This window comes from Equus przewalskii, chromosome 25 (assembly GCF_037783145.1).
Source record: "Equus przewalskii isolate Varuska chromosome 25, EquPr2, whole genome shotgun sequence".
Taxonomy (NCBI): Eukaryota; Metazoa; Chordata; class Mammalia; order Perissodactyla; family Equidae; genus Equus; species Equus przewalskii.
In genome coordinates, this window is record NC_091855.1 from 44721293 (window position 1) to 44746476 (window position 25184).

The following is a 25184-nucleotide window of genomic DNA, read 5'->3' on the forward strand; positions in this document are numbered from 1 at the left end:
AATTTGTAAATTGAAAGCCATCTCTCCAACCCCTTCTTCCCCTACCCCAATTCCACTCACCTCCACCCACTCCCACGCCTCCACCCCTGGGCCAAAATGCCTACAGGATTAGTTTTTGGAAATAGACAAGCTGATTCTAAAGTTCATGTAGAAAAATTAAATAAGTTAGGAAAATTCCAAAAGGGGAGTATTAGAACAGAACCAGCACTATCAGATATTATAAAACCCAAAACAATACGGCACTAGCACATAAATACATCAAAAGGACAAATTAGGAAGTCTAGAAACAGAAATGGTAAATGATGAAGGAGGCATCTCAAAATCAAGGCAGGAAAAGACTATACAATGGATGATGTTTGACCAATTAAAATCCCCATTTGGAAAAAAATTGGATTCATATGGTACATCATACACTAGCATAAGTTCCTAACAGATCAAATATTTAAATATAAATCATAAAATTATAAAAAGTTCTAGAATAAAACTGGGTAAATTCCTTTTTATAACCTTGGAATACAGAAGCCCTTTCTAACTACAACTCAAAAACCAGACCCATCAAAAAAAAAAAAAAAAACCAGACTGATATATTAAGTAATTAAATATAAGACTCTTGGGGCCAGCTCCGTGGCCGAGTGGATAAGTTCACAAGCTCTGCTTCGGTGACCCAGGGTTTCGCCGGTTTGAATCCTGGGTGTGAATATGGCACCACTCATCAAGCCACGCTGAGGTGGCATCACACATGCCACAACTAGAAGGACCTACAACTAAAAATACACAACTATATACCAGGGGGCTTGGGGGAGAAAAAGGAAAAAATAAAACCTTTAAAAAATATATATATATATACAGGGGCCGGCCCGGTGGCGCAGTGATTAAGTGCATACAATCCGCTTTGGCGGCCTCGGGTTCGCCAGTTCAGATCCTGGGTGTGGACATGGCAACACTTGGCAAGCCATGCCGTGGCAGGCGTCCCACATATAAAGTAGAGGAAGACGGGCATGGATGTTGGCTTAGGGCCAGTCTTCCTCAGCAAAAAAAAAAAAAAGAAAAAAGAAAAAGAAAAAGCAGAGGATCGGCAGCAGATGTTAGCTCAGGGTTAATCTTCCTCAAAAAAAAAAATATATATATATATAAAAGACTCTTTCACAAGGCAAAAAAGACAAATTAGGGGAAAATATTTGCAATTCATATTACAAATAAAAGGCTAATAAGGACTCCTAAAAATTGGTAACAAAAAGACCAAAAATCCATTTATTTTTAAAAATTGGCTGAGGAAAGGAAATAATATATAATAATAATAATCTAATACATGCAAACTGCCCTTAAACATGAAAATACATTATAACGTATTTGAAAAAAAAATTGTCCAGCATTATCTTTTTTCAAATCTTTAAAAAATCCTACCACCTTGATCTAAACATTACTCCTAAAGCACAATTTAAACCAAAGATTTTCCTTAATCAGACAGTATTATAAAGTATTTGTTTAATCTTTGATCAAAGTCAGAAACAAAATCTGCATTTGTCCCAAAATTCTCCTCTCACTTAAAATCGCAGCTGTCAACTAAGTATTTTAGTTCATTACTAAAATATTTTTCTTAGAAGTGCCCTAAATTCCTAAATTTTGATATAAAACATCTTTATACGGCTCATCAGATTTTACATTACCAAAATTGATAATAGTTATGAACTGGTTTCCTTGCCGCCACTCTCCCCTCACTCAGACCTACCCTTCGTCTTCTGACTGTAAATCAGGTAAAGTTTTCCCCTGGCTTAAGATATTCAAGGGCGCTGCACTGCCAGCAGCCCTTCCCCAAACCTTTTCTGGTGTATAAACAGGAAACAGGTTTCTTCACTGAGACTTAGTCTAATGTTGTAATGCTCATGTGCATCTCTAACTTCTTCCCTCCAGAGACTCGCACGCGGCTTGGACTTCCACAGAACACCCTCTGAGAAAGCCTTGACTACAGGATAAACCGCTAGTTCCCAGAACAGCAAACAGATTCCCCACAGCCTCCGGGGCCTGCAGTCCTAGTGCCTTCCCTCCCGCGCTGAAGTCTGCTCCCTCAATTCCAATCAAGTTCTCTCAGGCCCAAGGCCCCCCTGCCCTTGCTGTTTGCCTGTGAACTCCTATCCCCCTTCAGAAGAACCTCAGCTCATATGCTGCGACCTTTGCAAAACCTCCCTTCACCACCTCCTCTCACCAGGGAGGCTACATGATCCTTCCTTTGTGATCCAGGAACTCTGCACACGTGTCTTTATTACATCACAGCATGAACACGTCTCCTCCCCTCAGCAGGCTCTGTGCTCCTCCAAGCAATTCACTTTTGAATCTTTCTTTACCATTGCCTGACCCATGGAGGACACACTAAAATACGGTTGACTTCATGAGTGACACACAAAATCTAAAGTCTGCATCATACCATAGAACTGAGGAAATACGGCACATAATCTAAGTAAGATACATCCAGTCTGCTCAATAAACAAGCATTTTTCCTTCAGTTCTTCTTGGATATTATAAACACAGTTACATTTTACAAGAAATTAAACAGCTATTTCTGCTCACTAACCCATAAGAGGAATTTATAAAAAACTGGGGGCTTCTGAATACTGAAATAAATGGCCTGGAATCTATAGAAATTAGAAAAAACAGATAATTCCTGAACCCTGTACAAACAAGCCTAGAACTAAAGAGTCTTAATACTATAACAGTTCCACCAAAACAAACGGAATATATTTTTATTCTTGTTTACACACATTTATTTTACTCTTCTAATGGTAAATATTTTCCCATGTGATTCCATAGCCCATGCTTTTCAAGATCTAATTATATATTTTTCCCAAACCATGCTTTATAAATCAAAGCTTCAAATTAGTAAAAACATTTTTCCTTTTTTTACTCCTTCCCTTTAAGTGTTATTAGTACAGTTCACTAACAACCAATAGAGTGCCCTGTTTCCCTCAGGCCTTCAGTCTTTTTTATTCCTCATCCCTTATCCCTTGTGCCTGCTACAGTATCTCCTGGTTTGTTATCAATACTATGCGTTATTGAATGTTCACATAATAATTTGCTTCTGGAAGATGGGCCTCTGGCCAGAACCAGGAACTTGCCCGCTCACTGCCCACTGTGGGCACAGAGTAGCCCCTTTAGAGCTCACAAAGGCACAGCTTGTGCTTACTTGCTCTGACAAGCAGAGTTCTTTATGAACTTGCTGTCCAAATGAAAGATGGCATGGCACTATTTTGGGGCGCTTTTTGAATTACCAAGACTTTTCAGCTCATGAATAAGTTTAATATGGAGGGAGAGAGGGAGGAGAGGCAGAACAGCTGAGTTGTGAGTCTGAACATTTATTTTTAAGAGCTAAGAACTCCCAGATAACTTTATCCAAAAGGCCCTAAACATTACCTCACTTTTTAATTCTATTTTATAGTTAGTAAACTCTATCTTTCCTAATCTTGGCAAAATTCATCTTCCCTAATCTCTATTACTTAATCAAAGCTAATTTCATTATAATCATGACAGATTTAAAAGCTTTCAAGATAAATTAAGTTGACACTGACCTGGACGGTACCTACTTCCCTAAGGTATTGCCTAAAATTAAAGCTGAAAAGGCCTGTGACTGCTACTGTTATTCTAGCAAGATTTCCTTAGCTTAAAAAAGACTAAAGAGGTGACGGCCCCATGGCCAAGTGGTTAAGTTTGAGCGCTCCACTTCGGGGGCCCAGGGTTTCGCTGGTTCGGATCCTGGGCGTGGAGATGGCACTGCTCATCAAACCACGCTGAGGCAGCATCCCACATGCCACAATTAGAAGGACCCACAATGAAGAGTATACAACTATGTACCGGGGGTCTTTGGGGAGAAAAAGGAAAAAAATAAAATCTTAAAAAAAAAAAGAAGTTAATGTTTATCCTTCCTAAAAGATTATTATGTTGAAAATAAAAGATTTGGTCAACAACAGAAAAATATGCAAAGATTTACACAGTAGTCCCCCCTTATCTGTGGGGACATGTTCCAAGACCCGCAGTGGATGCCTGAAACCGTGGATAGTTCTGAACCCGTATACACTACGTTTTTTCCTCCAGTACATACATATTTGAGGTGTGACAGCAAAACTAGCACAAATTTATGTTTCCTTTTTCACAATTTCAGATAGAAGATTTGTTCTTACTGTAGATCCTAGCAAGCTCAGCAAAGACTTTTCTTCTTTCCTTAAGTCAAGAACTCCCAACTTTTCACCTAAAGGAAGCACTTTACAGCTTCTCTTTGGCATACTCAACTTGCCAGCATCACTACTAAAATAAGGGTTCCTTGAACACAAGCACTGCGATACCGAGACCGTTGATCTGACAACTGAGCCGGCTACTAAGTGACTAACGGGAAGGGAATGTATACAGTATGCATATGCTGGACAAAAGGAGGACTCACGTCCTGGGCAGGATGGAGCAGGACGGCCCAAGATTTCATCACCCTACTCAGAATGGCACAGAATTTAAAACCTATGAATTGTTTACTTCTGGAATTTTCCATTTAATATTTTCGGATTGCAGTTGACTGCAAGTAACTGAAACTGTGGAAACAACCCATGGATAAGGGGGGACCACAGCACTATGTGCTATAACAAATACAGCATGTGATGACAAGATGCCCTATTTATGACTTTCTTCAAACTGTTCCCTCTGCCCAGACAAGTTATGCTGACAGACCCTGCTAGTGCCTGCTCATCCTTCTCCATCACCCACAAACATCTGCCTCCTCTTGGAAGTATTTCCTGACACTGCTGTCTACCCATCTTGACCCAATCTGAGATAGAGCCTCTTATGTTCTCTTGTAAGAGACTGTGGCTATTTCTAGCATGACATTCTTACACTAAGTTATCAATGGTTTTCAGGGTTATATCCTCTACTGGAACAGTGTTTGTGACTCACACGACTGAGTGGGGGCCCCTTACCTGGGCTTGAAATCATCTAAGTGTGTCTCAAGCTGCAGATATTTTTATTTAAAAAAAAAATGTCTGAAGAACCCAGAATGACCATAAGGCCACTGAGGCAGGACTTGTGTCTTTAACTCAGCGCCTGAGTAAAACGCTAGACACATAAGTGGTGCTGGTAAATGAAGGCTGGAGGCAGGCTAGCAGGCAGACAACTACATAACCATATCAAGTAACTTAAGAGGTCACCTTATCGTTACTTTCAAGAACGTTTGAGGGGCCAGCCCCATGGCCCAGGGGTTAAGTTTGGTACACTCCCTTCAGTGGCCTGGGTTCGGTTCCTGGGCACAGACCTAGACCACTCATCACTGGCCATGCTGCGGCAGCAACCCACATACAAAACAGAGGAAGACTGGCACAGATGTTAGCTCAGGGCAAATCTTCCTCAGCAAAAAAATTAAAAACCATTTGGGCTACATAAAGAAAATCAATCGGAATCAAGCACTAATTTAAGTATTCTACATAGAATTTGTAAAATGTTTACAAATGCAGTATTTAAAGGACGTTCTTGATCCAAGGAAATCAAAGCAAAACACAAATTAGGGATGTATAAGCCATTAAAAAATAGGAACTATCTCAATGTATACATGCATCAACTCATCACAGTGTATACAACGTGATATGGCAATTACACAATGACAATGTTATATGTCACTTATATCTCAGTAAAGCTGGGGAAAAAATCACCCGTAACAACAACAAAAAGAGGAACTATCCTATGATCAAAAAGACAGATAATAACAAGTGTTGATGAGGATGTGGAGAAACTGGAACTCTCACACATTGGTGGTGGAAATATAAAATGGTATAGCCATTTTCAAAAATCATTCAGCAGCTGCTTAAAATGTTAAACACAGATTTACTATACAACCCAGCAATTCCACTCCTAGGTACCTACTGAAGAGAATAAAATATGTGTCCACACAAAGTCTCATATGCAAATGCTCATAGCAGCATTATTGATAATAGCCAAAAAACAGAAACAACCCAAATGTCCATCAACTGATGAAGGGATAAAATGCCGTATATCATACAACGGAATATTATTCAGCCATAAAATGGAACAAAATACTAACATAGGCTACAACACAGATAGACCTTGAAAGCATTATACTAGGTGAAAGAGACCAGACACAAAAGACCACATATTATATGATTCCATTTATATGAAATGTCCATAATAGGCAAATCCATAGAGAAACTAGATGAAATGGGGAGTGACGCAAACGTGCACAAAATTTCTTTCTGTGGTAAATAGAAACGTTCTAAAATTAGATTTAGGTGATGGTTGCACAACTCTGTAAATTTACTAAAGATCATTGAAAAGTTCACTTAAAAAGGGTGAATTTTACAACACAAAATTATACCTCAATAAAGGTAGTCTTTAAAAGTACAAACTATAGACTTCCAAAAAAGAAAACAAGAAACTCTTACATGGTAGAAAGAAGCCTAGAATATGAAACAAGTTCTATCCTTGGCTCTGCCACTGATTTTGCCGTGACTGCCTGGGGAAGCTGCTCCCGCGTTTATCGCTGGGCCTTGGCTTCTCATCAGAGAAGCTCCCTACATCATACGGATGGGATACTCTTTAGGACAATGTCTCTCAGACTTTTCCGGCCCTGACCCCTCAGGTAGAGCAGCAGATCCCTCAGCTCACCAACCCCACATACTTTCACTTTCTAGTGGAAAAGGAACTCAGAGATGACAAAGAGTAAATTGAGAAGATAATAAAAGCTATATCAAATTTCAGTAACTTGTAATAACAACTTGGTAGCTTATGAGTAAGTAGCTCATGAAAGCCATAGACAGGATTCGCTTGGGTGGGGTAGGGGGACATCAGAAGACCCTTGCAGCTCTCCAGTGGGCTGCATGCTGCAATATGAGAACCAACACTAAGCTCCCTTAAGCCCTAACATGTTGCAATACCTTCACCAATTTAGAATCTCAGAAACATTAGGGCTATAAGGAAAACGAAGTCCAAGACACCGCCTTGAATGCCTCATCCCACTTCCCTGAATCAATGTCTCAAAAACAGAAAAAGACTGAAAAATAGGCACTGGCCCTTGCCCACTCACACAGAGCAGGGAGAATAAAATTGGACAGACGTGGGAGGTACCCTTGACTCCCTTCTCTCTCATACTCCACAAACAACACATTAGCAATACTGTTGCCCTAATTTAAAAGTGCACCCAGAGTCTGACCGGTTTATTTCCATTGCTACTACCCTCGCCCAAACTACCACCACCTCTCAGTCTGGACATTTTGAAGAGCAACCTAATTGGTCTATGTCTCCACTCTTGCCTTCAGATATATCACTTCACTCAAAACCCTCCAGTGGGTTCCTACTTCTCTCAGAATACATTCTAAAGTCCTAAGTACTTTCCACAAGGTCCTACATGACCTGCACCACACACACACTGCTCTGATCTTACCTCTTACCATACGTCCCTGCATTCCCCTGCTGTGGCCACACTGGCATTTTCACTGTTCCTTCCAGAGAGTAAACCGACTCCTGTCTCAGGCCTTTGCACTTGCTGTTCTCTGCCTAGACCGCTCTTCCCTCAGCTCCTAACATGGCTATATTATTCTTCTTTCAGGTCTCTGCTCAAATGTCACCTTATCAGGGAAGCTTTCCCTAACCAGTGTATCTAAAACCACACTATTCTGTCTATCCTCTCACCCTGCTTTATTTTTTTCTTCTTTGCACTCACCACCACCTGATCTATTTTACATATTTGTTTATCCTCTGTTTCTTCCTACTAGAATATAAGCTCCCTGAGAGCAGGAATTTTAGCTCACTGCTGTATCACTGGTGCCTGGCACATAGCAGGCACTCAACAAACTCCCATAATTATACACAAAATTCTTTTTTTAAAAGATTTTTTTTCCTTTTTCTTCTCCAAAGCCCCCTAGTACATAGTTGTGTATTTTTAGTTGTGGGTCCTTCTAGTTGTGGCATGTGGGACGCTACCTCAGTATGGCTTGATGAGTGGTGCCATGTCCGCACCCAGGATCTGAACTGGCAAAACCCCGGGCCGCCGAAGCAGACCACGCGAACTTAACCACTCAGCCACAGGGCCAGGCCCCATAAAATTGTTTTTTACAATAGGTTGAGTCAAGAAGGGTAAGTGTCTACCTTCTTATCTTCAAGATCTTGATAGAAAAAGACAGCCAATATCTTACCCTTCTAATCACTGAGTTAGTCAACATCAGAGAGAAGGAAAAAAACATCTTTAAACAATGTTAGTGGGAAAGTCAGGAGCCTATATACATGTATGTGATATCTGGCAGATTTTATGCAAACAGAGAGATCCACGGATGTGCCTTGTTACATCCCTCCCTCCTTCCACAAGGTGGCACTGCAGGGTATCTGGGGTGAGTTCTCCTCCTTTGCAAATTTAGGGGGAAAGAATTAACTCCAAAGAAAACAGAGGAATGGTTTAGTAAGATCATGTTAAGTTCAGTTTCCAAAATTGGAACTCGTATTGTTTTGCCAAAGAAATAGAATTGGCTTTGAGAGTAATGAAAATTTTTTTTCCTAAATAAATGAGAAGTGCTAAGATTGCAGGGGTACATATTTAACTCTCCTGAGAGGCCAAATACATGTAAATATTTGAGTAGCATCCACTCAGTTAAATGTTCATTAAATTAGATCCTCAATATTATCAATTGTTTAGTTCAGGTCACAGCTTTTATTTGCTTTAATAATTTAACATTTAAAAAAAATATACTCCAGGGCCGGCCCTGTGGCCGAGTGGTTAAGTTCGTGCTCTCTGCTTTGGCGGCCAAGGGGTTTGCTGGTTCAGATCCTGGCGCAGACATGGCACCACTTGTCAGGCCATGCTGAGGCGGCATCCCACATGCCACAACTAGAAGGACCCACAACTAGAATATACTGCTATGTACTGGGGGGCTTTGGGGAGAAAAAGAAAGAAGAAGAAGAAGAAGAAGAAAGAAGATTGGCAACAGATGTTAGCTCAGGTGCCAATCTTAAAAAAATACAGACAGACAGATTCCATCATACAAAAATCCCCTCTGGCCAACCTGAACTGGTGAAATCTGGCTACCTCTTCCTCCCGGGCATACAAAATAAACGCCTTAGCTTCTCTTTACCTCATTTTCTGAATCCCTTCAGTATTTAAAAGCACATGCATTCTGAGGAAACTGTCTAAAACCTTGTAGAAATGCAAAATTCACGAAACTTTCCATAATGCCTAGATGTGTCATTATATCGGGGGTAGAGGTAATGCAGCTGACCAAATTTATTCTATTCACTAAAACTTACAGAATCCTCTAGGATAGAAAAAGGGCAGTATCAACTCTAACATCCCTGTTGATCAATATTGGGAATCACAGCCCAGAATGATGGATGCTTTACTGACACTGTCCATGTGACATTATGGAAGCAGAGCGAACACTGACTTGTCAAAGCACAGGTTGTGACTCACTAGTGGACTGTGAAGTTAGTTAAAGCCTCAGGACTAGTTTTGATTTTAATGGAACAATAAAATAGTATTAAGAGAATGAAAAGACAAGCCCCCGACTGGAAGAAAAATATTTATAAAACATGTTATCTGATAAAGAACTTGTATCCTAAACATACATAGAACTCTTAAAACCCAAGAAGAAAACAAAGAGCCCAATCAAAAACTGGACAAAATATCCAAACAGATCCCTCATCAAAAAGGTTATACAGATGGCAAATAAGCATATGAAAAGATGCTCAACATCACAGGCTCATGAGGGAATTGCAAATTAAAACAACAATGAGATAGCATTACATACCTATTAGAATGGCCAAAATCTAGAACACTGACAACACCAAATGCTGGTGAAGTTGTGTAGCAACAGGAATTTGCTGGTGGAAATGTAAAATGGTACAACCACTTTGGAAGACAGTTTCCTACAAAACTAAACATACTCGAGGCCGGCCCAGTGGTGCAGCAGTTAAGTTCGCACGTTCTGCTTCTCGGCGGCCCGGGGTTCGCTGGTTCAGATCCCGGGAGCGGACATGGCACCGCTTAGCACACCATGCTGTGGTAGGCGTCCCACATAGAAAGTAGAGGAAGATGGGCACGGACGTTAGCTCAGGGCCAAACTTCCTCAGCAAAAAGAGGAAGACTGGCAGTAGTTAGCTCAGGGCTAATTTTCCTCAAAAAAAAAAAAAAAGAAAGAAAGAAAGAAAACTAAACATACTCTTACTATATGATCCAGGAACTGAAATCCTTGGTATTTACTCAAATGAGCTGAAAACTTATATCCACCCAAAAACCTACACACCAATGTGTATAGCAGTTTTATTCATAACCGCCAAAACTTGGAAGCCACCAAGATATCCTTCAGTAGGTGAACGGATAACTAACTGTGGTACATCCAGACAATGGAATATTACTCAGTGATAAAAAGAAATGAGCTATCAAATCACAAAAAGACATGGAGGAAACATAAATGCATATTGCTAAGTGAAAGAAACCAGTCTGAAAAGGCTACCTACAGTATGATTCCAACTATATGACATTCTGGAAAAGGAAAAATTATGGAGACAGTAAAAAAAACTGGTTGCTAGGGGTTGGGGATGGAGGGAGGGTCAAGTGAGCGAAGCACAGAAGATTTTTAGGGCAGTGAAACTCCTCTGAATGACACTATAATGGTAGATAAATGACCTTACACCTTTGTCAAAACCCGCAGGACTGTACGACACAAAGAGTGCACCTCTATACAAACTATGGGCTTTAGTTAATAACAATGTATGAATATTAGTTCGTCAACTGTAACAAACGTACCACGCTAACGCAAGATGTTAATAATAGGAGAAACTGTTGGGGCTCAATTTTTCTGTAAACTTAAAAGTGCTCTAAAAAATAAAGTCTATTCATTTAAAATAAAAAATAAAGCAGGAGACTACACATGGTAAGGGCACATGTTGTCTCCTGAAATTCTGACTACATACATCCACATCCAGAGATACGTGTGTGGGTAAGACTGGGTCACCTTGTAAAAGGTGTTCCTTAACCTGTGTAGGTCCGGGTCTCAGAAGTTTGAAAGACAGTGCTCTCGGGGCTTCGTGAAACCCTCCAGGACTAAGTGAACAATGACCGCACTGGGGAACAGCACCCCAACACCGTCTATCAGTGCTTATTACCAGCACTGTGACACACACTGCACACACTCAATTCTCACACTAACTCTGAGACAAACACCACTCTTCATTTTACAGATTAGGAAAGAGAGTCTTGGAGAGGTTAAATAACTTGTCCAAGGTCACTGAGATAATAAATACCAGAGCAGGATTTAACCCTTGTCTGTCTGACTCCACAGCTATGCTCTGAATCACTACTATAAACTGCTTCAAAATAAAAAAGGAACAGCAAAAGTTTTAATAAGTACCTTCCTACTTACAATGTCCTCCCCATTATGTAATAACTTCTCAATTAACCAAGTTTTATCTAGTGTTTACAGTTGGAACTAGCTGAATTGCAAGGTTAATCATCACACAAGGGAATCCGAGCAAAGAATCATGCATTTTTTTAAATTAATCAACTACAAAGATTATCGCTCTAAAACTATATAGATGTTCTAATCAAATTTTTTTTTTTAAGATTTTTCCTTTTTCTCCCCAAAGCCCCCTGGTACATAGTTGTGTATTTTTAGTTGTGGCATGTGGGATGCCGCCTCAGCATGGCTTGATGAGGTGCGTGTAGGTTCACGCCCAGGATCTGAATCCAGGAACCCCAGGCCACCAAAGCAGAGCACACAAACTTAACCACTACGCCACCAGACCAGCCCCTGTGTTTTTAAAAAACATTGCTTTACACCTAGGTATATACCCAAAAGAATTAAAAACATATATCTACATAAAAACTTGAACATGAATGTTTACAGCAGCAATATTCATAATAGCCAAAAAGTGGAAACAGCCCAAACTGATGAACAGACAAACAAATGTGGTCTTGGGCTGGCCCAGTGGCACAGCAGTTAAGTTTGCATGTTCCACTTCAGTGGCCCAGGGTGTGCCGGTTCAGATCCCGGGTGCGGACATGGCACCGCGTGGCATGCCATGCTGTGATAGGAGTCCCACATATAAAGTAGAGGAAGATGGGCATGGATGTTAGCTCAGGGCCAGTCTTCCTCAGCGAAAAGAGGAGGATTGGCAGCAGTTAGCTCAGGGCTAATCGTCCTCAAAAAAAAAAAAAAAAAAAAGAAATGTGGTCTATCTACCTATACAGTGGAATATTACTTGGCCATAAAAAGGAATGAAGTAGATGTGACAACATGGATGAACCTTAGAAACATTATGCCAAGTGAAAGAAGTCAGATACAAAAGCTCACATATCATATGATTCCATTTACATGAGATGTCCAGAAAAGGCAAATCCATCCAGACAGAAAGTAGCTTAGTGACTGCGAGGGGCATGGGGCAAGGTGCAATAGTGAGTGACTGCTAATGGGTACAGGGTTTCTTTTTGGGGTGATGAAAATGTCCTAAAATTGGATAGTGGTGATAGTTACACAACTCTATGAATATATTAAAACCACTGAATTTTTATATTTTAAAAGGGTGAATTTTATGATATGTGAATTATATATCAATAAAACTGTTATTTAAAAAAATCTAGCTATGCCAATTACTCAACCTATACAATCAGTAAAGTATTTTTCCCAATGGAAACTTTAAATAAATATTATATTTCCTTGTATATAGTTGGCCCTCCATATCCACAGGTTCCACATCACAGATTCAACCAGCCTTGGGTTGTAAAGGTTATAATGACAGCATCTGTACTGAATATGTACAGACTTTTCTTATCATTATTCCCTAAACAATACAGTATAACAACTATTTATTTACACGGCATTTACATTGTATTAGGTATTATAAGTAATCTCGAGATGATTTAAAGCATACAGGAGTACGTGTGTAAGTTACATGCAAATACTATACCATTTTATAGAACGGACTTGAACATCCTCAGGTTTTGGTACCCCTGGGGGGTCCTGGAACCAATCCCCTAAGGATACCAAAGGATGACTGTATATTTTTCTTTTCTCAAGTAATAAACATTTCCAGTTGTATGAATCCCATTTTTCATGTCTGCTAATACCAAAAGTTGAGTACTAATCTTTTTGCCAGCAGGAAACAAAGCTTAAAACAACAAAGGTAATTAGCAAAATGTCTCTGAAGAACACTTTTATATAATCATATATAGACACACCATAGTAAACACTATTCTTCTGATACAAAATCAGAATACAATTTACAAAGGAAAAGTAAATCCAATAGCACTCGTATCTTTTTACAAATGGCTTTGTGCATTTTCTCTTTCAGATTTGAGCCAGCTCTTGAAAACCAGGATGCTGGGGCTGGCCCCACTGCCTAGTGGTTAAGTTTGGTGTACTCCACTTCAGTGGCCCGGGTTCACTTCCCAGGTGCAGATCTGTACTACTCGTGGGAGGCCGTGCTGTGGCTTCATACAAAATACAAAACAGAGGAAGATCGACACAGATACTTCCTCAGGGTGAATCTTCCTCAACAACAAAAAAAGAATGAAAGAAAGAAAAAGAAAACCATGATGCTACTTTGAATTTGCTTATAATTATCTGAATTACCATTTTCAAAATGTTTCTCACCTTTAGAAAACTAAGCAAAACTAGAGCATGAAAAACAAAAGTCCCAGTGCCTGGAGATTATCTATGCCATTTACAAAGGAAAAATACTTAAATAGATAGTCCCTTAGGCCTGTGGAATCTAAATTCAGGCACTAATGACATGAATCATGATAAAATGCCCTGATGAAACAAGACAGACCACTGTTGTTACAGCAGAGTGGTACGGTGGATAAAGTTTCACCGAATTAGGCGAGTTCCATGGAAGAAAAAGTTCAATGTTAGCATTGTTCAATAACAACTGTAACCAGGATCTAGAAATCACTATGAAAAAGAAAACTAAGCATTAATTTACTAATCTCCACATAAAACATGTTATATTTTTTTTTTTAAAAAAAGACTTGTCTAAGCTTTGTTATCAACTTTAAAAAGGAAAACCTCAAAGTTTTAAAATAAGTTTCCACAATAAATGCCTTGTTCATATTTTACGCTTATGAAAATAGCTTGTTGGAGGCAGGGCAGATACAGAGCTACAAATTTTATTTTTTCAAATTCTGCTAGTATTGACATACTCAAATATGCTTAAAATCAGAATGAAGTTTATAACAAGAAATTTAACATCGAAGGACTTTCACAATTTATTGATAATAAACATAGCTATCACTTCAGCGCTTACTATGTCCTCTGGCAGGTCCGCTGCTTGTCCGTGCTGTCACTGAGCTCTCAAAGGCCAAGGGAGCCCAGAGCTCAGATGGTCCTGCTGCTGCAGGCTGAAGGACCGCCCAAGGTCACACGACTAAGAAGTGTCAAAGTGCCCAACTCCAAAGCTTAAGTTTCTAATCGAATAGCTCAGGAACAAAACAGTGCTAAAATTCATGAACACTTAAAAACAGAACAAAACAGCTACTGAAGTTCTTCATCCTTATGAAACTGTAAGAAACAACCTTTATTCAAAAATTATCAGATAAAAACATCAAGTCAAACTATTTTTTATAATGGAAGAACTTACTTCACACATATAATGCACACGTCCCTGTGAAAAACAAAACATTATAGGAACGAATATAAAAGAGTAAGTTAGTAGAGATTCATTATAAAATCCAAAGATGAATGTACTCAACAGCCCAGACTCCCCAGGTAAAAGAACTCCTACTAAAGAAAGGTTAAAATGAAAACTGATGCTCTCCCACTCTTAGGAATTCACCTCTTTTTTGACCTGGCTTGGGTCCTGAGGTTTGGGACTGCGCAGATACCGGAAGTCTTTAAAAAACTGTGTACAATTTGCATAATTTCACTCCTTCCGAAGAGAGAATTATATATTCCATCACTTATTAAAACATTACGCTGCATATGAGTTTTCTTATTATATGACCATAAATTTTTTTTTAATTTCAAGAAATTCAGATCTCTATTTAGTTTTTTTTATGATCACAATATTTACCTTTCCAGACAACAACCTCTATTGTGGAGAATGACTGAATTTCTGAATGTTAATATTGTCAGAAGGCAGAAAGGGAAAAGAATGAGCATCTTCTCAGCACCTACCAGATAAGCAGACACAACTCCTGGCAACTGCAGAGTGCCCAGCAGGACATCTTTCAGATGGCGATTCTCTCCCCTCCTCTCTGGGACCCACACCGGCAAGTTCCCAAAGGTCACACTCACTTTACAGGCTCACCCCTCCTGCCACTGTGGACTCAACTAAGGAAGACACTTGATGGAAAGGCTCTTCACAAGTGTTTCCTGGGGCCCGCCATGTGCCAGGCCTCAGGGGTTCACACCCATGAAGCAGACTGGTGCCTGCCCTAGTGGAGTTTTGATTATAGTTTGGGGGAAAAGATAAAATAAGTAGGTAGAACATGTAGCATGGTGGGTGGTGATGTATTCTACGGAGAAAAACAAAGAAGGTCTTTAAAAGAGAGTGGAACAGGGCAATTTCAATTTTAAACAAGGTGGTTAAAACAAGCCTCCCTGAGGTGAGTGAGCCTGCAGACAGCCTGAAGGAAGAGCACTTGGGCAGAGGCAACAGCGCAGAGGCCCTGAGGCAGAAGGAATGCCTGGTAAGGTTCAGAATCAATGAGGAGCAGACAAGTCAAGGGGAGGGGAGGAGAGGAGAGGTAAACTACTAATCAGGCTTTTGCTCAGAAAGAAACTGGAAGCCCTTGGAGCGTTCTGAGTAAGTGGCACGTTTTACCACAATGACTGACAGGCTCACTCTGGCTGCTCTGTTGAGAACAGACTGAGAGGAAGGAGCACAGAAGCAAGAAGACCCCTCAGGAGGCTAACACTCTCCAGGAGACACCGAGAATCCTGGAGGTGGTGCAAAGCAGAAGCTGAGTAGACTGTGAAGGTAGCTCTGATGAGATATGCTGATGGAGTGGATGTGGACTATAAGAGAAAGAGGCTGCGCCATGGAGAAGAGGCCTGACAGGCCTGCTGCCCAGGTCCCCAGAGCTGTCTCAGTCCTACTCCACCTGAAGATTCAGTTGTTCAGCTCTCCCTCTAGCGTACTTTCAATAAATCCCTTCTTTTCTAAGAAGTTACAAAACAAGAGTTGGTTTCTGCCACTTGCAACCAAAATGAACTCAAATACTTAAATTATTATCATTTTATAAATGAGAAACCTGAGGTATAAAAAAGGTCAGCACTCATCCAAGACAACACAGTTATGGGTAGTTGAGTGCAGACGTGAACACAAGTCTGCCGGGCTCCAAAGCCCGAGCTTGTTCCACCACACTGCCTCCCAGGCCTTGACTAGTCCTCCACCTGCAAACAGGTACAGAGAACTTAAAACTAAAACAAAAACAACAGGGGGACAGGGGAGGGAGAAAAGGTCAGCAAGAACGCCTGCTTCAGTCCCAGCATGCCACCAGGTATGAGAAGAGGGGACTGTCCTGTTACGGAGAACCCCCGCCTTTCCGTCCACCCCACAGGGGCAAGAGCCTCAGCAACTCTGTTTAGCAAACACAGGGAAGTCCCAGCTCTGCACCAAGTTGAAAGTTCTGGTTATTTCCATCCAGAAGAGGAGAGAAAATGGGGCTTGGGTTGGCAGATCATCTTTCCTTTGGTCTTATCTTCTTCCTACACTGCCACAAAACAGTTTCTTTCCCCTCGGATCTCAAAAATAGTTAACGTATTATTGTTGGCTCAGCACTCAGGATGTCCTCACAGGATCCATTTTTTTTCCCCTCCCCAAAGCCCCAGTGCATGGTTGTATATCCTAGTTCTATGTGAGCCACCACCACAGCATGGCAACTGACAGACAAGTGATGGGATTCTGCGACTGGGAAACGAATCCAGGCTGCCAAGGCAGTAAGAGCAGCGAACTTTAACCACTAAGCCATCAGGGCTGGCTCAGAAGGATTCATATTTTAACGCAAAAATAAAATATTGTGTTCCCTAGGGTAACATTCATACTAGTTTTATTAAAAGCATAGATTTTAAGCTGCAAATTTGAGAGGACAGTACGTAGGTGCCTCCATTTTTTTTTCAATAGCCACTAAAGTTGTTTTAGGAAAAAGAAAAGAAAAAAATGTATTTATTGGTAATTTGAGTTATTTTAGAGTAAGTGAGCACTTGCTTCTTAATCCTTTTGTAAACATTCAATTTATTTTAAAAGGGATATGCTGAGAGTTTCAAATTTAAGCTATCATAAAGATCAGTCACCAAATCTTAGAGCCAGAGCCAGAAGGAACCTAATCTAACCACTACTCTTTCCCCATTTTACAGATAAGGAAGCAGAAGCCCAGAGAAGGAAATAATTTGTCAAGGTTAGTAAATCTCATTAGTAACAAACCAAGACTACAATCAGGACGCTTGATTCTCAGCGAGCACGCTGCCTCCCTCTCGGCAGTTCATTCAGTTACACTGCTTACTCCACATTAAATGAGAAGGGCTGTGAAATGTCTACCAAGAAGCCTGACACAATAATCTCTCAAATCTTATTTCCTCCCTCTCTTATTTAAACACCTGAAAACAATTTTGGGCACTGAAAAGGTTAGAAAACCCCCCAGGACTTTTAAAATTATAGAAATAAACTGAAACTAAGTTACAAAAGAGAATCATGAAATAAAATTGACACAGGAACACATAATCAAGTGCAAATTATAAAGGGTAGCTGATCATAAAATAGACCTATAATACGCTTTGAAAATATTATAAGAGGGCTCCATAAACATCAGTGGGATCCTGGAAAATGTAAGCTAAGTGACACCAATTTGTTAAAAATAAGTAAGTCTAAGGGGCCGGCCCTGTGACCAAGTGGTTGGGTGCACGCAATCTGCTTGGGTGGCCCAGGGCTTCGCTTGTTGGGATCCTGGGCATGGACATGGCACTGCTCATCAGGCCATACTGAGGTAGTGTCCCACATGCCACAACTGGTATATATCCTTTCTTTTTCTACACTACAAAATTCTTTTCTTCTTTTTTACAGTGAGACTACAATAAGCAGCATGTTGGTCTTTCAGCCAACATTATATTTTAGGCATTTTTCCATGAGAATACTCACAGTTCGACTTCATTGTTTTTTTAGGCTACATACTATTTCTCTATATGGCCAAACCATAATTTAGTTAGAGACAGGCATTGTTACTTTCATTTTATAGATGAGGAGGTAAGCTCCAAAGGTTATGTAACTTGTCTAAGGCCACAAAGTTAGTAAGTGGTAGGGCCAGGGCTGGCACCAGGCCTACCAGATTCCAAAGTCTGCATTCTCAAACACCTCTGGCCCACAATGGACCTGTTTTCATGTTTCCATCAACTAGACTATGAACCCCTCGAAGACAGCGAGTTAGTGTCTTTGAGTCTCCAATACCTAGCATTGTGTTGGCACATAATAAAAGTTGTTAAATATTTGTTGTGAAAATATCTGTTGAATGTCACTTTTTTGTACTACGTTCATCTTCCCTACTATGCCATTCACATGCTTCACAATGCCCTGGCATATAGTAGTGGGGGCACAAACATATCTGTTGAAAGTATAGACCCAACACCCAGGACAGAACTGCCTCTCACTCTCAGCCTGGGTCATTTGGCCTCTCTCCATCTCAGAACTCACGTGCTGCTCAAGCTCAGAGCCCATGTGCTTCTCCAAGGGCTTCCCTCACAGAGGGCTTTTCACATGGAGACCCCTCTATTCAGCTCTAACACAACATCCTAAGATGTTAGCAGTAGAAATGATCTTACCAGTTACTTGCCTGGACCCCTCCTCACTTCATAGCAACAGAGATTGTAAACCATGGTTTTCTGATACACTATAAGGCTTCAACCCACAAGAAACTGAAAATTTCAAAACAGAAGCATAAGGCACTTAAACATGGATTATGCTAAGTACTATTTAGGGAGGGGGCTGGGATATGAAGGCAATGAGATTTTACAAGATCTAAATATCTATTTGCGCCTCCAAAAAACTGAGAACCTCGAGTTTACAGTCTTGTCCTGCCTGATTCCATGGTAGTGCAGAATTTTGACCCTGGTAATCTTTAGCACTAGACTTCTCTGAATATTACCCAATACCTCACAAACTGCTAGAAATGGGTTCTTCTAGCATATCATTAACCATAAAGCTTCAGATTAAGAAACTTTAGTAACGGTTTTCTCATTTAAAAAAGCTGGCAAAACAAACACAAAAGTTTATTTTTCCATTCTATTTAGCCATAGAACTTAGCTACTTTGACTTTACTACCAAAAGCAGGAGCAGCTACTACTGCTACTGTAAAAATATCCCATTTTCCCTCCCAGCTACCCATATAAGCCTTAGCATCTAATTACCAGCAACTCTCCAAAAGGACTCCCATCAGAAACCAAATAGACCATAAGGTATTCTCTGTTAACAATGATACTTGAGGATTTATTCAATTCTACAAACAAATAACCACATAAGGAGATCAAAATTAGGCTCTTGGGTTCATTTGTTTTACAGCAAGACACTGAGTAAAACTGGCACAAGAAGCCCAACTCCATAGTATAAAGCAAAGTGTTACTGTGTATACAACATAAATTTGGCACATTTACAAGATCACTCATTCATTCATTTAGGAAAATTTTACTGAGCCCAACCTGGCCCTGGGCCAGGCTCAGGGCACGCACAGTCAACAAGACAGGCCCCAACTTCACCTTCACTGATCTTGGAGCTGAGACAGAGAAGAGACACCAGGAAACTGGTAGGAAACCGCAGAGTGCCAGGAGATCCCATGGAAGGGCCACCAGATCCAGATGCCAGAGTTAGGAAAGACTTCCCAAAGGAAGCAACAGGTGGGCTGAGATTAAAGGAGTCAGCAATGAAGGGGAGTGGAGAATGCATACGGAGCCGGGGGTGGGCAGGTTATATTCTAAGTAGAGAAAATCTGTTTAACTGGTCCATACACTAGACAGCAGGGAAGGGTTGCCAATCAATCACAGATGAAAACAGCTGTGATTAAACAACCCCCCATTAGGCACTGCTTTCTTCTGTGCCAAAAACTTGACATTTAAATAACCATACCATAATTTGGTCATGTTTGTAACCATGCTTCACTCTAGAAGGTCACAGAGGACCTCCTCTGAAACGTGTTCCACTTGTAAACAGTGATCTTTTATATTTTGGCTTTACTTTTGCTACTCTTTTCTACCCTATTTAGAAATAATAGTAAAAGGTGAAACTCTCAAAACAATGGGTTAGAACCAGTATATTCTAACCAGAGGGTTAATGGAAATGGAATGGAAAAAATTAGAACTAAGTAGTCTCCCTGGACATAGTATGACTGATAAAGTATTTCAGAGAGAGAGAGGAGTTTAATTATAACAGCACTAGTAATTAAATGTTGATAAAATCATCCTTTCAAATTTTTCCTAATTTTAATTATAATCCTAAATCCTTCAATTTTTAATTACACTATTTCTGTGGTTGCTAAGCAGCATCAATGTTGCAGCAAACAAGAAAATTAGTTACCCAAAGACATCAATTACAAAGTATCCTCACAAAATTATAATTTGACATTTTTTCTTCACCTATGAAAACTTGTTAAATGCTTATCTGAAATTAAGCAGTCCCCAAAGCAAGAATGTCTTTAATATGCACTGAATTGAAATCACTTAACTTTTTGGAGACAATAAACATTTTGGGGATAACAGCACACATCTATAGGGTTTACTATACACCAAGCACTGTTATAGGTTCTTTACATAAACGAACTCATTTAATCCTCACAAAACCCAATAAGGTAGGTACTACTATGACCTCCATTTTACAGATGAGGACACTGAAACACAGAGAGATTAAGTAACTCATCCAAGATCACACAAGCAGGAAATGAAAGAGTTGAGATTCAAATCTCAATCTGCCCCCAAATCTGTGCTCTCTAACTACTGCATTATACTGCCTCTCAATAGTTTTTCAAACATAAAAGCAAAAACTAGTAAGTAAAAATTACTATAATGAAACATCAGCCATCTATAATCCTTGAGGAACTAATTCTTATGAATAATAGCATTCTCTGAATAGTTGAGGGTCTAACCCTTTTGTCTGAGCCAAAATCTGAAACTGTGCTGTCCATGTGATATGGCCACTAGCTACAAACAGCTACTGAGAACCTGACATGTGGCTAGACTGAATTAATATATACTACATGTGTAAAATATGTTCTGGAATTTGAGAGGCTTAGTAGAAAAAAGAGAATGTAAAATATCTCAATAATGCTTTAATATTAACTACATGTTTAATAATATTTTGGATACAGTAAGTTAAAATACATTATTAAAATTAATTTCACTTGTTTCTTTTTACTTTCTTATGTGGCTACTAGAAATTTTAAAATTCCATTTGTGGCTCACATTATATTTCTATCGGACAGAGCTCATCTAAATTGTATCCAGCAGCTGTCTACATTACTGATATTATTTACTCTTTTCTTGATGACTCAGTCATCATGAGGAACTTGAACTACCACCCTGTGTGTAATCTGTAATTGTGATATCTTTCGTGTTGACTGAGGTTAGGCTGCCCACCCTCAGACCTCAGACCACAACCTCAGGTTGTACTTAAAGCTGTGTCTTTCTATGGTTTCCAGCAGTCTGTCTGCCCACAACTACACCCCTCTAGCAACCTCAGATGCACCGTCTAAAGATTTAGAAGCAACGTAAATTAGAATTGTGCAACACGTAAAAATAAAGGTTAAGTGAGGGCTGAAGAGGGCTTCCTACAAGTTGGCTTCAATGCCAGATTCTTTGACAACTATTCTGACTGCTCAGAGACCTTTCTGCCTCAACTATTATGAACAGATGCCTCGTATCAATTCCAGACACTTAGTACCAACTTTAACTTAAATTGGAGCACTTTACAACTCAGCTTAAAATCCTGCAACAGTAGTTTCAGTTTGAGAAGATGAAAAAGTTCTGGGGATGTACGGTGGTGATGGTTGCTGAACAATGTGAATGTATTTAATGCCACAGAACTGTACATTTAAAAATGATTAAAATGGTAAATTTTGTTATGGATATTTTACCATCATTAAAAAAAAAAAAACCTTCAACAGTTTCATATCTTTCTCAGGATCAAGTTCAACCTCTTATTCAGGCCCTCAGAATCTGACCTCTGCCTCCCATTCTAGCCACCCTCTTGCTTCATTTGGCTTCATGCTCCAGGCAATTTCCCACAACAGAGCATGTGGATTCAGATCTCAATGCCCTGCACACGTTAAATCCTCTACCTAAAAGCCCTTCCCCACCACCTCCACCCACCCCTTCCTCATCCTTCTAAACTGTCACCTCCTCTGTGAAAACTGCCCTGACATCCTGAGGTTGAGAAGACTCCTCTCACCATGGTGCCCTGCTATACCTTGCACTCTGCCACTCTTACAGTCCTTATCTTTTAGAATGGCATTTTTTGTTTACATGATTGCTCGCCACCGTGAGCTCACTGAGAGCAGGGACTGTGCCCAGCCCTGGCATAGACCCAGCATATAAGTGATGAACCCTAACAGGTAAATGCCTGTTGAGGCCATCCGGTAAACAAATACTGAATGCCTACCAGAGGCAGGCAATGTCCTAAGCCCTGGCAATACTGCAGTGGGAAAAGAAAATGGAGCCCTGCTTTTATGGAGCTCCCACAAATAAATGCCAGATGGACATAAGTACTATAAAGAGAAATAAAGCACAGCATGCCGAGGGGCATTTTATACAGAAGGGCCTGGAAGGTGTCATCCAGGTAGCAACCAGAAAGAAGGGCATGAGCTTCTCGGCTCACTGATAGAACACTGAGTGAAGTGGACCTTACTCTGGTTCTGAGCTGTGGTCTGGATGACAGAAGGTACTGGAAAAAGAAGGTCAACTTTAATTTCTAAGAAAAGCAAACTATTCCTTCTCTCTGTGCTATCCACTTGATAGATTCTGCAATTACCACCTAGTTCTCTCAGCATGAAGAACATAAGCATTCTACCTCAGTGGGATAAAAGTGCACTAACGACCCTTGTCCAACTGAATCCTGTCCACCATGAAGCCTATGGTTGCCGGAGAAAACAAAAAGAGCATTTATTCAGTGCTTATTCCGTATATTAACAGAACGCTCTACACATTTGACAATCCTCACAACAACCTTTTGAAATATACTGTTAAGAAACCTATTTTAAAGAGGAAAATAAGGCACAAAAGAGGTTAAATAATCTGTCCAAGGTCACAGAGCTAGTAAATGGCAAAGCTAGATTTGAAACCTGACAGTCTTGGCTCCAGAGTCTGAGCTGATAACCACTGTGCTACACTGTTTGACATCTGTATTTCCTGTCACAAAATACTCTTTTCCTATTGTTTGGAGTTTTTTCTGTTAATCCTAAAATTACCAAATTTTACTTCATCTTTCTTCACATTTTGACCAAACTTCATTTCTCATTTCTAGTTCTACCACAAAAATCTGTCTATACTTTGATCATTTGTGACGTTAACTATTATTTACCGATATTATTTTCAAGAAATTAGATAGAAATATAAACACACAATAGAATAAAAAGAACACAAACTATCAAAGAAGAGACACAGATGACACTGCTATAAAAAGCATGCATATAAACTCTGCCAGGTGCTGGGAGCACAAAGATGGAGGAGGCCAAGGCCAGCCGCTGCCCTGGGAAGCCTGGTCCACTGGGGGCTCAGGGTGGGGCTGATCAGGCAAACTGACAAGTACAAGGGATGACATGTGTGCTATGCCACAGATGCCCAGGCAGCAACTTAGAATGCCAAAAACACATTAAAAAACACTTAATATAGTGCAAATTTTTTTTTACTTGATACATTTACTTTAAGATTTAAGAGCAACATCTTTCGGGAAATAGCAGACATCTCAAGCTTAACACAGCCAAAATCAAACTCATTCATTCCTCACAGCCCTCCAGACCTATTCCTTCTCAAGTGTTCTCTATCTTAGCTAAAGGAAAGCCAGGCTTCGCTGCTGAAGCAATAACCCTGTTATCTTCAACTCCAGCCACTACACTTCCTTCCCCTCTCTCTCTCAATCACGCGCACACTTACACACACATGCAAGCAATCACACTCACTCCCAAACACTCTCTCACACACGTTCACGCCATCAGATCTATTTTACCTCCTATTGACTGGATTTTTCTCTCCCTCTTCAGGTCAAGTCAGGCCTGCACCAACTGGTCTCCTAACTGCTCTTCCTGTTTTTAATCTCCTTTACTCCACAGTCTATCCTCCACTGGCTCTAGAATTCTCTATCATACAAATCTGATTGCATCACTCTACTTTTTAAAAAGGTTTGGTGGTTTCTGATAACCCACAGGATCAAGTCCAATCCCATTACAGCACACACACACACCTCTTCACAATGGGGTCGAACACTTCTTTCCACATCATATCTTCTTTCATTCAACAAATAGTTATTGAACTCCAACTATGTGGCCTGTCATTGGGATAGGCACTGGTGGTAAATGGCAAATAAAAAGAGACAGCTCCTGGGGCCAGCCCAGTGGCACAGTAGTTGAGTTCACACACTCCACTTCAGTGGCCCAGGGTTCACAGGTTCAGATGCCCGGCGCGGACCTATGCATCACTCATCAAGCCATGCTGTGAAGGCATCCCACATACAAAATAGAGGAAGACTGCCATAGGTGTTAGCTCAGGGGCAATCTCTCTCAAAGGAAAAAAAAAAAAAAGAGGAAGCTTGTCAATGGATGTTAGCTCAGGGCCAATCTTCCTCACAAAAAAAAAACAGAGAGAGAGAGAGAAAGACAGCTCCTGCCCTCATGAAACTTACATTCTATGACAAGAAACAGACGTTAATCAGTCACACAAACAAATGTTTAAGACTGCAACTATGACAAGTACTGCAAAGACACACCAGGCAAAATGTTCTGAAATTAGACAGTGGCGAGAGTTGTACAACCATGTAAATACACTAAAAACCACTGACCTGTATACATTAAAAGGTGAATTTTATGGGATGTGAATGATATAAAAAGAAAAAGACATAACAGATTGAGTGCCTCTGCTAGTGGATTTGGTCAATGCAAAGATGATGAAAGCTTTCCAGAGGAAATGAAATTTATTACAAATAACTAACATTTACTGAGCATTTACTACACAACAGGCACCTTTCACTAATAATCC

At 40.2% G+C, this 25184-nt stretch overlaps 1 protein-coding gene across 11 annotated transcripts in view; it reads right to left on the reverse strand.

The window, feature by feature from the left end:
• The window catches only part of PPP1R13B (protein phosphatase 1 regulatory subunit 13B), an 89668-nt gene that overhangs the window by 58095 nt on the left and 6389 nt on the right, over positions 1–25184 (reverse strand). For 2 of the 11 annotated variants that reach the window (XM_070593387.1, XM_070593383.1), the window contains exon 1: positions 1730–2231. The exons of 4 other annotated variants lie outside the window; for them this stretch is intronic. The gene's annotated coding sequence lies outside the window, so the exon portion shown is untranslated. Of the gene's footprint in view, positions 1–1729; positions 2454–14268; positions 14387–25184 lie in introns of those variants that run through there. 5 more of the 11 variants (XM_070593390.1, XM_070593385.1, XM_070593391.1 and 2 more) reach the window with 5 other exon arrangements.